The sequence below is a fragment of the Dama dama genome, chromosome 7 (assembly GCF_033118175.1).
Source record: "Dama dama isolate Ldn47 chromosome 7, ASM3311817v1, whole genome shotgun sequence".
NCBI classification, from domain to species: Eukaryota; Metazoa; Chordata; class Mammalia; order Artiodactyla; family Cervidae; genus Dama; species Dama dama.
Window position 1 is genome coordinate 18,565,652 of NC_083687.1, and position 14,745 is coordinate 18,580,396.

General features: G+C 35.0%; 1 non-coding gene across 1 annotated transcript; it reads left to right on the forward strand.

Moving 5' to 3' along the window:
* The first annotated feature begins 6,984 nt into the window (after window positions 1–6,984).
* On the forward strand, window positions 6,985–7,087 carry LOC133060024 (U6 spliceosomal RNA). Its single transcript, XR_009693693.1, has one exon. It is a non-coding gene; the product is annotated as a U6 spliceosomal RNA (small nuclear RNA).
* Window positions 7,088–14,745: the final 7,658 nt, after the last annotated feature.

Genomic DNA, 14,745 nt, shown 5'->3' on the forward strand with positions numbered 1-14,745 from the left:
TTAGGGATTCCACTTTTCCTTCTAATTCTTTGCTCCAAGCCTGGGCACCAAATCTTTACTAATTTCTCCCAGCAGCATTGAGACCAAGATAATAACATTAATAACACCTACTGGAGGCAATTCCCTGGAGGTCCAGTGGTTAGGATTCCATGCTTCCATTGCAGGGGGCACAGGTTCAATAACTATAGATAATACCCTAACACCTTGAGGCTTAGTTTCATCAACCATCTTTTTATGTTTTTTAAATAGAATTAAGATATTAACTCCGCAACCAATCCATTCAACAATTCCACACTTCAGTTAAAAAATTTCATTATCAAGGTTATTACTAGATCTCCAAAGCATTACCCAAAGTTTGGTTATGGACAACTAAAAATCAATTAAAACTCTCCTGTTGGCAATAAATGCATCATGATTATAGAATCAAATACTGTTCAATATAGCATTGTCTTATCTCCTCTCATTTTAACTCCTTTCATAAGAAGTCTCTAAAAACTTGACTTGCAAAATAAATAAATAAATAAAATAAAAGAATAAAAAAAAACTTGACTTGCTATGTAGCTGAGAAATATATAGATATATTGGGGAGAGACAGAGGCAAAGAGAGACAGATGAACAGACAGAGATGAGCAAGGATAGAAAGGATATGATCTGCTTGGGAGTTATGTTTTATACATAAGTGAACAACATATTACTATGGCATGAAGGGCATAAAATCCTTGCAAAAATTAAATACTCAGATATGTAACATGTATACATCATTCACACACACCTGTGTAGAGTGAGAGAAAGAGAGCAAAAAAAAAAAATCCCTCTTTACATTATTGTTATTGTGAAAATACTGTTCATTGCAGAAGCTATAATCATTAGATTTCCTTTCTTAGTGCTTTTGTTTTTTCCTGGAGTTTCTAGCTGCATTTATTTTTATTCTATACCATTTCTAAATTGTTATGAATAATGTATGAAAATTTCCCACATTATTATTTACATATTTCCAATAGCTATCTTTTTCAAAACTTTCTCTATGCATATGTGTGTACTTGGGTATATGTGTATGTATGTGTAAAGAGGGTTTTATTTTGTAGGTTTGTTTTATGTCTTATAACACAGTATACATGGTTCTTTGACTTGCCTTTTTAACTTCCTTTAACTCTCACCTAAGTACTGGTATGGTTATATCAGAGTTTGTTCATTTGTTTGTTTCTTTTGTTTTTCTAAAATTGTGTTAGAACTCAGCTAAAAAAATGTATTGACATGATTTGATTATTCATACACCTTAGTTATGGCCAATTTTGACTTTCATTCCCTTATTCCCATTCTTCCCCCTTCACCATAGACATCTACTCTCAGATATTTAATGTGTATCTTTTTAATTCACCTGTTACATTTTTCTTTGATAACATACAGCATTATTTTGTGAGCTTAAAAATTATTACAGAAATGGTTTCTTTCTTTTTTTTTTTAATTTTTTTAAGAAATGGTTTCTTTCTATATGACTCTACAACTTGCTTTTATCATGAAATTTCATTTGATATCCATCCACATTGATAAATATGTTTGTTTATTCCTATTAACTGCTACATAGTAATCTATCATATGGTAAGATCACGCTTTATCTATCCATTCCTCCATTATTGTCCTTTGTTTTTACCATTTTCTACTACAAATAGTGATGCAGCTAACATTATTGTACGTGTCTTCTTGTGCACATGTACAATCCATAGATCATTTAGTTCACCTTAAATTTTTATTATTAATGGAATCTCTTTGTCACATGTGCATATAGTCTCACAGTATATGCTGTGTAAGTAGTGTGCTTACATAAAAGGGTATGCATTTTAAAAATTCTGATATTGCTAAACTATCCTCCAAAAAGACCGTATCATTTCAAATTCCCAACAACTGAAATTAGGGTATCAATTTTTTTCCTTATTTGCCTGTGCTTAATATAACCAGTGTGAAATTCTTGACTATATCATAGTTAACAAAATAGTTTCTCATTGTTAAGATTTGGATGTCCTTGATAAACTATACAAGGGATATATCTTTTAATATCTTTATGGGGTTTTTATTTTGCTTCTTTATAGTGTTTTACAATTTTTCTGTTTAATTTCATTTTTTCTTGTTGACTGGCTAACATATTTGTGATGGTAATTTTTTGTTACTCTATACAATGAAAATCTTTTCTTCCAGCCTCTAGCTTTTTCTTTTGTTTTGGTTTTGATGTTGAAGTAATCAAATTTATCAAATTTTTCTATAAGGCTTTTTGTGCAAGCACAAGTATGTCTTGCTTTAGAGAATTTTCTCTACCCCATGGGTTATAAATATTTGCCTGTATTTTCGTGTATGAGTGTATGTGTGTTTGATTTAGAGGAGCATTCCTTCTCTGTAGTTAAATATATACATTTGTCTGTATTTTTATCTAACACTTTCATAACTTTTTTTTTAAATTTAGCCCTTCAATCCATCTGGAATTTAATTTTGAAAATGCTATGTCATAAGGATATATACTAAGTTCTTATATAGAGATAGATCTATTTCTACAGTCTCCATTCTGCCTCATTAATCTAGTTACGTATTTCTATGCCATAACTACACAATTTTAATTGCTTTAGTATTATAAAATATATTTGATATGGCAGGTCCTAATTTCTGTTTATAGCAGTATAGTAGACCAGATAGTCTTCACAACTTCTTTCTGCAAGACAAGTGAAAATTTTGGACAAAATAGATTTGCTTTCAGTTTTAAGAATAAGTTAGCAAGAGAGTTAGATGAGACAGGTAGCATCACCAACTCAATGGACATGAATTTGAGCAAACTCTCAGAGATAGTAAAGGACAGAGGAGCCTGGCAAGCGGCAGTCCATGGGGTCACAAAGAGACATGTTAGAAACTGAGCAACAATAACAAGGACAGCAAGAGAGTCACAAAAATTTACATAGGTCACATGAGTGAAAGGAGCAATCTAAGTGGAATGCAGGTGTCTTAAAGTCATCTTTTATGACCTCAGGTTTCTATCTTGACATCCTCTCAAGGTCTAGAGATCGAAAGGCCTTCCAAAGTTAGGGAAATGGAAGGAGACCCATGCACAAAGCCAAAATACCCAAAGATGAGCTTGGAAAATCCAGCATACAGAAAAGCACAGTAAGAAAACTTATCTGCTTCAGTCTTAATGGTGGGTGAGAGGGAAAATAAAAATATCCTCAGAAAATATGGAATCACAGCTAGGCTTCACATAGGTGCATGACTTAAATTCACATGGCCCATGTTTTCTGAGAAATCTCTATCTGATCATTGATTTGTAAATAGTTTCAGACCAAACACAACATTGATATCAGAACCTGACAAAGACTGCACAAAGAAAGAAAATTACAGACCAGTCTCACTTATAAATATCAACATAAAAACATTAAATAAAACATTGTTGTTGTGGTTCAGACGCTAAGTCATGTCTGACTCTTTGCGACCCCAAGGACTACAGCATGCCAGGTTTCCCTGTCTTTCACTATCTCCCAGAGTTTGCTCAAACTCATGTCCATTGAGTCAGTGATGCCATCCAACCATCTCACCTTCTGTCAGCCCCTTCTCCTGCCCTCAGTCTTTCCTGGCATCAGGTCTTTTCCGATGGGTTGACTCTTTGCATCAGGTGGCCAAAGTATTGGAGCTTCAGCTTTAGCATCAGTCCTCTCAATGGATGTTCAGGGTTGATTTCCTTTAGGATCGACTGGTTTGATCTCCTTGCAGTCTAAAGGAGTCTCAAGAGCCTTCTCCAGCACCACAATTTGAAAGCAACAATTCTTCAGCGCTCAGCCTTCTTTATGGTTGAACTCTCACAACCGTACATGACTCCTTGGAAAGCCATAGCTTTGACTATACGGATCTTTGTTGGCAAAGTGAAGTCTCTGCTTTTTCATATGCTATCTAGGTTTGTCATAGCTTCTCTTCCAAGGAGTAAGCGTCTTTTAATTAGATGGCAGCAGTCACCATCTGCAGTGATTTTGGAGCCCAAGAAAATAAAATCTGTCACTGTTTCCACTTTCCCCCCATCTATTTGCCATGAAGTGATGGGATCGGATGCCATGATCTTAGTTTTTTGACTGTTGATTTTAAGCCAGCTTTTTCATTCTCTTCTATCCTCATCAAAAGGCTCTTTAGTTCCTCTTCACTTTCTGCCATTAGAGTGGTATCATCTGCATTTTGAGGTTGTTGATATTTCTCCCAGCAATCTTACTTCCAGCTTGCAAATAAAATATTAGCAAGCAGAATCAAGGGGTACATTTAAAATAATAATCAAGTGTTATTTATTCCATGAATGAAAAGATGGCTTAATATCAGTGATAGTTCTATATTAATATAAACAAGGAGAAAAATTATCTCAATGATAATAAGGATTTGGGAAAAAGTAAAAACCCATTCTGGATTTTTAAAAACACACCATGGGCGTTTAGGGGAGAATGGATACCTGTGTGGCTGAGTGTCTTTGCTGTTCACCTGTCACAACATTATTAATCAGTTATACTCTAGTAGAAAATAAAATTTAAAATAAAAATAAAAAACATCCCATGAAATATTAATGGATGATTTATTTAACATGATTAACATAATTTATTAATCCAGAAACCAGAAACAATCTTAATGGAAAACAATGGAAGAACACATGCTAAGGTAGGAAATAAGCTGACTATGCCTCCTGTCAATACTGCTATTTAATATTGTCCTGAAGATATTAAGAACTACAATCAGACAAGAGAAAGTATAAGAATTGTAAGAGATGGCAAAATTGTCACTGTTTTCAAGAGATACAATTTTATATTTAAGAGAATCAGCCAAAAAAACTACTACAAATATTAAAAGAATGCAATAAACTACAAGGTATAAAGTTAATATACAGCAATGAATAGTTTTCTTACGTAAAACAATACCAGTTTTAAAAGTATAAGGAAACCACATTAGCAAGAACAACAACAAAAAGATAAAACACTTAAGAATCAACTTAACAAGAAATATACATCTTGGGACTTCCATGTTGGTCCAGTGGCTAAGAATTTGCCTGCAATGAAGGGACACGGGTTCAATCCCTGGTCCAGAAAGATCCCACATGCCACAGAGTAATTAAGCCCATGTGCCACAAGTGCTGAGCCCACTCGCCCTAGATCCTGTGCGCTACAAAAAGAGAAGCCGTTGCGATGAGAAGCCCAAGCACCGTAACGAAGAGTAGCCCCCACTCACGCAACTAGAGAGAGCCAAACATGCGGCAACAGAGACCCAGTGAAGCTAAAAATAAATAAGCAAATATTTGAAAGATTGATTAAAAAAAAAAGAAATATATAACTTTATGAGGAAATTTTCAAAACACTACCATGGGAATTAAAGTAGAACAGAACAATAGAAATATTTGTCTTATTCTTCGGTAAAAAAAATTCAACATGATAAAAAGTCTGTTCTCTCTGAGTCAGTTTATAAATTTAACCTGATCTTTAAGAAATTGCTAATAGATTTTTTCTAAGAAATAGATAAGTTGTTTCTAAATTCATTCCAGAAAATAAATAAGCAAAAGTAACCAGAAAAACCTGAAAAATGAAGAATAATGTGGTGAAGCTATCCCAAAGAGATATTAAAATATGTTAATAGGTCCCAATAATTAAAACAGTATAATTTTGCTTGACTAGACAGGCTAAAGGAGTAGAATTTAAGTGCAGAAATAGAGCTAAATACATACAAAAACTTAGTATATGAAAAAATGGCAACTCAAATTAGCGTGGCAAGAAAACAGTTTCAAATAAATGTTGTTGAAACAACCGAGTAACCACCTGGAAAAAATAAAGTTGGATCCATCTCTCATCATGTACCAGGAAAAACAACTATCTTTAAAATCTTGATATTTAAAATTAAACTATAAAACTCTCAGAAGAAAACATGTAACTTCTTTATGAGCTTACTATAATTCAAAATGCATACACAAAAATAGTAATTTTTATTACACAAAAATTGTAAGTACATGGAAAAATATGCCAAAAGAAATGTTGAAAGACAAATGATAAATTGAGAAAATACATTTTTAACTTGCATCTTTAGACAAAGTGCTAATTATCCAAATACATGCAGAACTACAATACATCAATACAAAGAGACCAAAAATGATCAGTCTTTTTAAAGAAAAATGAGCAAAGTACACAAACTGAAAAGTTTATAGAAAAAGACAAACGGCCCTTACGCATGCAAAAAGAAACTTTCTTCAACTCATAAGTAAAAAGCAAATTGAAACTAAACTGAGATAACTATTAAATTAGGAAAACCCCCCAAAACTGAGCAGCAGTTTCTGTCAGTAAGGCTGTGGGGGATCAGGTAATCTTAACCATGGTCAGTAGGCATGAAAAGCGACACAATCATGGGGTTTCTCTGGTGGTCCAGTGGTTAGAATCTGCCTGCCACTGCACGCAACACAGGTTCAATCCCTGGTCCAGAAAGATACACATGTCCTGGGGCAACTAAGCCCATAGGCCACATCGACTGAACCCATGCTCTGGAATCTGTGAGCTGCAACTACTGAAGCCCAAACTCTTTGGAGCCCATGCTCCTCAACACAAGAAGCCATCACAGTGAGAAGCTTGCACACCACAACCAGAAAAAGCCCGCACACAGCAACAAAGACCCAGCACGGCCAAAAATAAAAAATATATATTTTTTAAAAGTGATGTAACCATAATAAAAACCAATTGACAATATTTCCAAAATTTATAATACATTTACCCTTTGACCTGACATTTCCACTTCTGGAGATTCTATGTTTCCCTCCACAATGACAACATGATATAGAGGATAATTCATCATTGCATCATTGTCCACATAGAAAAAGATCGGAAGGAACCATATGCCCATCAATAAGGAATAGATTAAATAAACTATGCTATGTTCACACATGAGAACACAATACGACTAAGGTCCTAACACTTCTTTTGCAACACCATTAAAATTCAGCAGTCTGTGCTTGCTTCAGCAACACATATACTAAAATTGGAACGATACAGAGATTAGCATGGCCCCTGTGCAAGGATGACTGCAAATTCGTGAAGCATTCCATATTAAAAAAAATAAAATAAAATTCAGCGGTCCAACGTCACATGGGTTAGACATACATTTAAATTTCCACACATTCTGATTTTGGAAATAGTTGTACCTATTGCGAAATCAACTTGGTTTTTCCAGTAATCATGTATGGATGTGACAGTTGGACTATAAAGAAAGCTGAGCACCAAAGAATTGATGCTTTTTAACTATGCTCTTGGAGAACACTCTTGAGAGTCCCTTGGACTACAAGAAGATCAAACCAGTCAATCCTCAAGGAAATCAGTCCTGAATATTCATTGGAAGGACTGATGCTGAAGTTGAAACTCCAATACTTTGGCCACCCGATGCAAAGAACTAACTCATTGGAAAAGACCCTGATTCTAGGAAAGACTGAAGGCAGGAGGAGAAGAGGATGACAGAGGATGAGATGGTTGAATGGCATCACCGATTTGATGGACATAAGTTTGAGCAAATTCCGGGAGTTGGTGATGGACAGGGAAGCCTGGCATGCTACAGTCCATGGGGTTGCATAGAGTCAGACATGACTGAGCGACTGAACTGAACTGATCTTTCAACTTTCACTTTCTCTAGTAACGATATATGAGTCGCCTTCACACACGTTAAGGGTAGTCTCTTCTGGTCCCCTCAAAGAAGTCTAATAACTGCCTTATATATATATTCTATATAGCTCATACCCCAGGAATTCTGAATTCATGTGCTATGAAAATTAAATGAGAAAGCATGTGTGAAAGTATTCCTTGGCACTTAGTAGCCTCACGGCAAGTAGATGTTGTGAGTTAGAAACATCTCCAGTCTCTACAGATGGGTAGCATCTAAGGTTGGTTTTTTTTTAAATGCAAATTAAACTCTCAAATGCAGTTGTTTCCAAAGGCATATATATATGTATATATATATTTGTCTATATATCTATATAGATAACTGGCCTGCCAGATTGTGAGTCTGTGTTTCCATTTCTCAGGTGAGACTGTGTAAGCTGTCAGAAGCCAGCAGTGACTTATACTCTATACTCTGAGTCCTACCCTACCAGAGGGTCTTATGTTCCATATGGCTTCTTTCTATACACATGATGATGTTCATAGCTGGCCTTGGTGTATGGGAGTGAACCTCCAGGAACCTTGGGGAAAATGAAGTTGTTCCCCACCCTTCTCCCATGTTACATATCACAATTAGGCTCACTCAGCTCCATTCCAACTCCCTTGAACTATGCTTCACTAAATACTTCAGACTAAAAAAAGACAGACTAGGGGCTTCCCTGGTGGTCCAGTGGTTAAGCATGCATCTTGCAATGCAAGAGACTGCAAGGGATAAGGGTTTGATCCCTGGTCAGGGAACTGAGATCCCTCATGGCACAGGGCAACTAAGCCCACATGTGCCACAACTACTGAGCCAACATGCCCCAATGAAAGATCCCACATGACATAACGAATATCCCAAGTGCTGCAACTAAGACCCAATGCAGTCAAATAAATGTCTTTTGTTTTCTCAATATTCTTCAACCTAAAAAAAAAAAGACTACGTATTTCCTAGACTCCTTGACAGCAAGAGTTCTGAGTCCATCAAGGAAACACATCTGGGGATTTGGAAGGCAGAAATAAGGTACAGGCCAGGCTTCTGATGTTTTCTGTTATTTCTGCTGGCACACATGCAAATAGAGGTGGGTTGGGTTCTCCTGAGACATCAGTGGCAAGAGTCCCAGGGTCTGTTTCTCAGCTCTGTGGTATCAGGAGTGACGTGGTCCTAGTATTTCCTGATCCTCCAGCTTACTAGTATTGACAGAAGTCAGAGCTCCCTTTGAGGGCCACTTATACCATCCTGTTCTAGGCATCCTTCTTGGAAGCTCAACCTAGGGCTTTTCTGACAATCCTTCAAACCATTTTGTAAGCACGTAATTCCCTTGTTTAAAGGGCTGTTGAAATCAGCCAAAGCGGCTTCTGCTCTTTGCAAACAGAGCCCGACTGAGAGACCTTATAAATACCACCTTCCTCTCACTACCCCATGTTCCCTCAAGGCTGTGGGTGGAACATGTGTTCCATTTATTCAAGCCTCTGAATCCTATAAGCTTACCAAGCATGGGAATATATAACCCATTGTAGGATATTCTCAATCAATCATAGGTCAGAATAAAAAATATAGAAAGTCTCTCCAGGTGAAAGATTTTGAATGTGTAGAGAAAAAGAAAGAAAGAGAGAGAAAGGAAGGAAGAAGGAGGGAGTGAGGGACAGGGAAGGAAGAAAGGAAGAGGAAAGAATACAAGTATACAGCGATTCCCCTCGTGGTCCAATGGTTAAGACTCTGCACATCCAGTGCAAGGGCACAGGTTTGATCCCTGGTCAGGGAACAATATCCCACATGTCACAACTAAGACCTGGTGTAGCCAAATAAATAAATAAATTTTTAAAAATACAGGTATCTAAGGCAGCTTTGGAGAGTTGATACTGAGCGGGGAGAACCAGATGATGAAGCAGAAAACAAATTTTGCCACTCTTACACTTTTACCCCACAGCTTCCCCTGATGATGTTTGGTTTTGGGCAGAGCTGACCATTAGGAAAACCAAATAACTGAGAAAGTGGCTGAGGAATCAACCATCTCAACTGGCCTACTTGCCTGGGTCTGTATTCGTGATGCAAATTTTCCAAAATGCTCTGTTTAGCAAATAAAGAGCTGGCTGTGGGATCTAAAGAAAAATCCCTGATACTATGTTTGTACCCATCCCAAGTACTCTTTCAGGAGGAGTTTTTTTTTTTTTTTTAATTTAAAAGTAAAATGTAGTTATTTTTATTTAAGGCAGTTCCCCATCTTGAACACATTTACATTTTTCTTCCCCCATTTACAGCCTATTTCCTGAAAAATGTTGAGAAGATTTAAGTGTCTAATATTTTCCAAAGCCATCTCATGATTCATCAGTTTATTGTTTGTTAAAATATCAGCCTCAAGAAACTGGCTTAAATGGGAATGTTCATCTGGATTTTCTCTCCTGATTTACTTCATGGATGACATGAGAATGAATTAAAAGATTAAAAAGTCAACATTGTGCTGAGGCCCCTGAATAACAAGGAGGTCCTGTAAGAAGCAAGTGAGGCTACAACAGGCACCCCTCGTTCTATAATCTAGAATCATATATTAATAGAATTTGTAATTGGGAGGGGCCTGAGACCTGTCACCTTCTTTCACAGAGGAAGAAGCCAGGCCCTAGAGAAAGAAAATGACTAACTCAAGATCACACCCTCAGCCAGTGGCATAGCTGGGACTAGAGTTCATATCTCCTGAGAGTCACCCTCCAGTGCTCGCTCTCTTGCTTATTTTCAATTATATCCTTTTCGATCACTCTTCTCTTTCCTGCTCTGCAGCTGTTTCTACTTTAGTAGGAGTCAGAAACATTTCTGAGTCCCTACTTATGAGAAGTAAGAGATCATTTAAATAGCTGAGAATTTCCTTCTCATCTAGAGGTCCATAGAAGTCAGGACCCCCAGTCCCATGGTGCAGAGAGAAGGTTAAGAGATGAAGTTGACTTGCCAGAGGCTGCACAACTAAGGCTCAAATTCAGGCCTCCTAACAACCAAGCCAAAGTGCTTCCCAGCCCATTATAATAGGTGGCCTGGTACATTCCATGTGCTTTTAAGATGTAGATAGCAAGCAGAATTTGGTCTAATAAAAGGTCATTCAGGGGCTTCCCTAGTGGTCCAGTGGTTAAGACTTTCCCTTCCAAGTTGGGGGGTGGAACGGGATGCAGGTTCTATCTCCAGTTGGGGAACTAATATCCCACATACCTTGGAGCAAAAACAACAAAAAACCCAAAACATAAAACAGAAGCAATATTGTAACAAATTCAAAAAAGACTTTAAAAATGGTCCACATCAATAAATCTTTTTTAAAAAATGTCATTCAACTAATGAAGTACAAAAAGGACCTCATTAAAAGGATCTGTCCTCTATAAGGCAAGACAATGGCAGTTATCTTTCCAAAATGAACATTAGAAAGCAGTTCCTATGTAATTTTCCAATCATTTAACTTCAAGATTTCTATCTATAGAGCACATGTGGGTTTGCATGTCCTTTTATGATGGCCTGAATCAAGGCTGACTTAGAGGAAAGCTGCTAAAGGTCAGTGATCATGAGCTATTACCTTTATTCACGTATAACTGTTTAATAATAAAAGTAATATAAGCACATTACAGAGCTTTGGAAAATTCAGGAAAGAAAAATATATACCCATAATTCTACCATTCCTCATGTTATTGTTATTTTGCATATTTCCTTTCTTTTTCCTAAAAGTGTTTTTACATAGTTTTAAGTGGTCTTCCTCTCATTTCCGTAGCATACTTATAATTTTGAGTCCTGCTTTCCCCTCTGGCATTAGATCATAAATATTTTTCTTGTAATACATTGTCTTCATAAGCATGTTTAATGGCTGCAATACATTCTCCCTCATAAGAATCTCATAAAGTGTCTGTTATCCTTTGCAAGGTCCATGAACATTATTCCAGGGAATTCCTCAGAATGTGGAATGTTATTCCACATTCAAAGTTGGCAAGTGCATTTGTTTGAATTTCAAAAAGTAGCTCAATTAGTTACTTAAAACATTTCTCCTGGACTTCCCTGGTGGTCCAGTGGCTAAGACTCCATGCTCCCAGTGCAGGAGGCCTGGGTTCAATCCCTGCCTGGGGAACTAGATCCCACATGTCACAACTAAAGATCCCATGGTGCACCAACTGAGACCTGGTGCGATCAAATAAATAAAGAAAATAGTAAAATAATAATAATACTAAAACATTTCTCCTTTAAAGACCAGCATGAGAGAACTCTGGGCATGTTTTGAGTGAGTCACACAGACAGAATCTGAGGAAGTCAAGAACTGGTCCCTCAATTCTTACCCAGGTTGATACAACACCATGGGCATTAACACTTAAGAAATCTATTACACAATTATAATCTTTATTCCTTATTGCATTCTTTAGTCTACACTCACAATGATTAAAGACTGACTAAAGAAAGAATAAGGAATTGTTATTAAAATATAGGTAAGTGAATGAAAGCATTAAAATGATAATTCTATACCAATACATATGTAACATGGACAAACCTTAAAATCATCACACTAGATGTAGAAGACCAGGCACAGAAGGCCATATATTATATGCTTTCATATATCTGAGATGTCCAGAATAGACAATTCCATAGAGACAGAGAGATTATTGGTTGCCAGGGACTGGGAGGTGGAGCAATGGGGAATGACTGCTTATAGTTATGGGGTTTCCTCTTAGGGTGATAAAAATATGAGGTTTCCTTTTGGGGTGATAAAAATGTCCTGGAATTAGATAGTAGAGATGGTTACACAACACTGTGAATTTGAATGTGCTATATGATGTTAATGGTAAATTTTATGTTCTGTGTATTTTACCATAATAAAAGATTATAATTCTGAAAATTTTCCTTGAGATACTCTTTATCAGATATGTAAGTTGGTTTTATTTTATAATAATATGAATTCAAACTTCAAAATATGTCTTATACTTTCAAATCTGTTTTAAAAGTGGGGAAAAGCAATCTAGCAATTGATACATAATAGATTTCTAATTTATATTCACTCAAAACTTTGATATAGTTTCACATATTTTGTATCTAGTATTACTTCTAAAAATGAAGAAAGTTTATTATCTTAGTGATTTTTTTTTTTTAATTTGAATGAGGCTTGAAACTTCTAATCCAATTCTGAGAATATAAAGAAATACTATGTTGTTTAAAAAAAAAAAAACCAGGAAATTAACATGATACAGTATTAGTAACTAAAGTACAGATTTTGTTCAAATTTCACAAAATTTTATGCTAGTGTCCATTATTTGTTTTCACACCTTATTCAGGATTCTATATTGTATTTAGTTGCATTGAGCAGCTTCAACTACCTGTAACAGATTCTAGTAAATTCTCGTTTCATTTTATTCTGTTACAAATATTTCTAATTTTCCTTGTATGGCTTCTTAGATATACCTATCATTTAAAAGTGGACATTTAATTACCAAATACACATTTGATATTAATTTCTCATTTTGATACTAACTTCTCATTTAAATGCTTTCGACTTTGTAATCACCCTCTGTGTTTTTTTCAATCTTCTAACTTTACTGAGGCTTTCAGTGGCTAAGTAAAAGATCTCTCTTGGTAAATGTCACACTGCACTTGAAAATACATGGATTACTTTCAGTTATCTTTTGATCTTATCTTCTAACATAATTCTGCAGTGATAAGAGAACAGTCTCTGTATGATTTCAATACCTTTAAACCATGAAATTTTTGTACCTTGTTTTATGTCCCTGGGTATGTTCCAATGTCTACTAGTTTGTAGGATACGGGAACTTGAACAGAGTTTGTATCCTACTGTTGTGTGAAAATTGTATAAATCTTAACTATGTAGAATTGGTTCATGATGCCTTTCAGGTCTACTACATCCTTCTACTTTTTGTATATTCATTCTATTAATTTTTGAGAGTTTGGTATTGAAACTTCAACTAAAAATCTTCATTTATCTACTTAAAAAATAACTGCAATATATAGTGGGACTATATGTAATTTTGTTCTGCATTTTCCAAGTCTCTTGCAAATGTGATCATACTTTCATAATTATCATACTTTCATAATTTAAATATTTTTTAAAAGAAAGAGTGAAAAAAAAAAAGAATTGCCCACTATCATTATGGTTCCTTAGGCCATGTCAATAAGCACACAAAAAATAAAGCAGATTTATGCACATCAAGCAAATAAAAAGTAGAGAGAAGCAATCCACTTATCAGAATACTAATCAGCCACACCAAAATCACATCCCCAAATATATTTGTAGAGAAGTATCTGTTAATTGCAGTCTGAAATCTGTCTCATCTCTTCACTTGGAAATAAAATTTGAAAATTATAAAAATAAAACATTGATATTTTAAGTTAAAATATAAGAACTCTAAGCATTAGGCAATGAAAACAATTTTCGCCCATTTTAATATCAGAGAATGTAGTTTCTTTCAATCTGTATTAAAAATAAATTTTGTCCCTAAACTAAGCACAATAAATTATTCTATTTAAAAGGCATATCACAGATTATTTTCTCATGCATTTTAAAGTGTTTTTCATGTATTAACAAGAAGTTAAATTTTGTCTTAGTAACATGGATATTAATGAAATTTGCAGTGAATCAATCTTTATCAAACAGCTGTAATACTATTTTGTTAAAAGTAAAATATTTTACAAAGCATTTAAAATATGTATCAATGATTTAAAACTTATAATATTTTTAAGTTTTTAAAATAATGCCTGGTACTTATTAGGCATCATATATGATTGTTAAATAAAAATAATGAAATGATTTTTAAAATACTATGAATTTTATGAGACTATTATGTGTTGACAAGGGAGACTTGCAAAGTAAAAAAAAAAAATCTATATATTTACATATATTATATATATGCAGGGAAAGACAGATTTATATAATGATTCCCCCATTGTTAGCTATTTGGGTTACTGCCCATGTCTTTTTTCAAAAAAACTGAAATATAATTGACATACAATATTACATTAATCTCAGGAGACAACACAGTGATTCAATATACACTATAAAAAGATCACCACAGTAAGTCTAGTAACATCTGTCACCATACAGAGTTATTACAATATTAG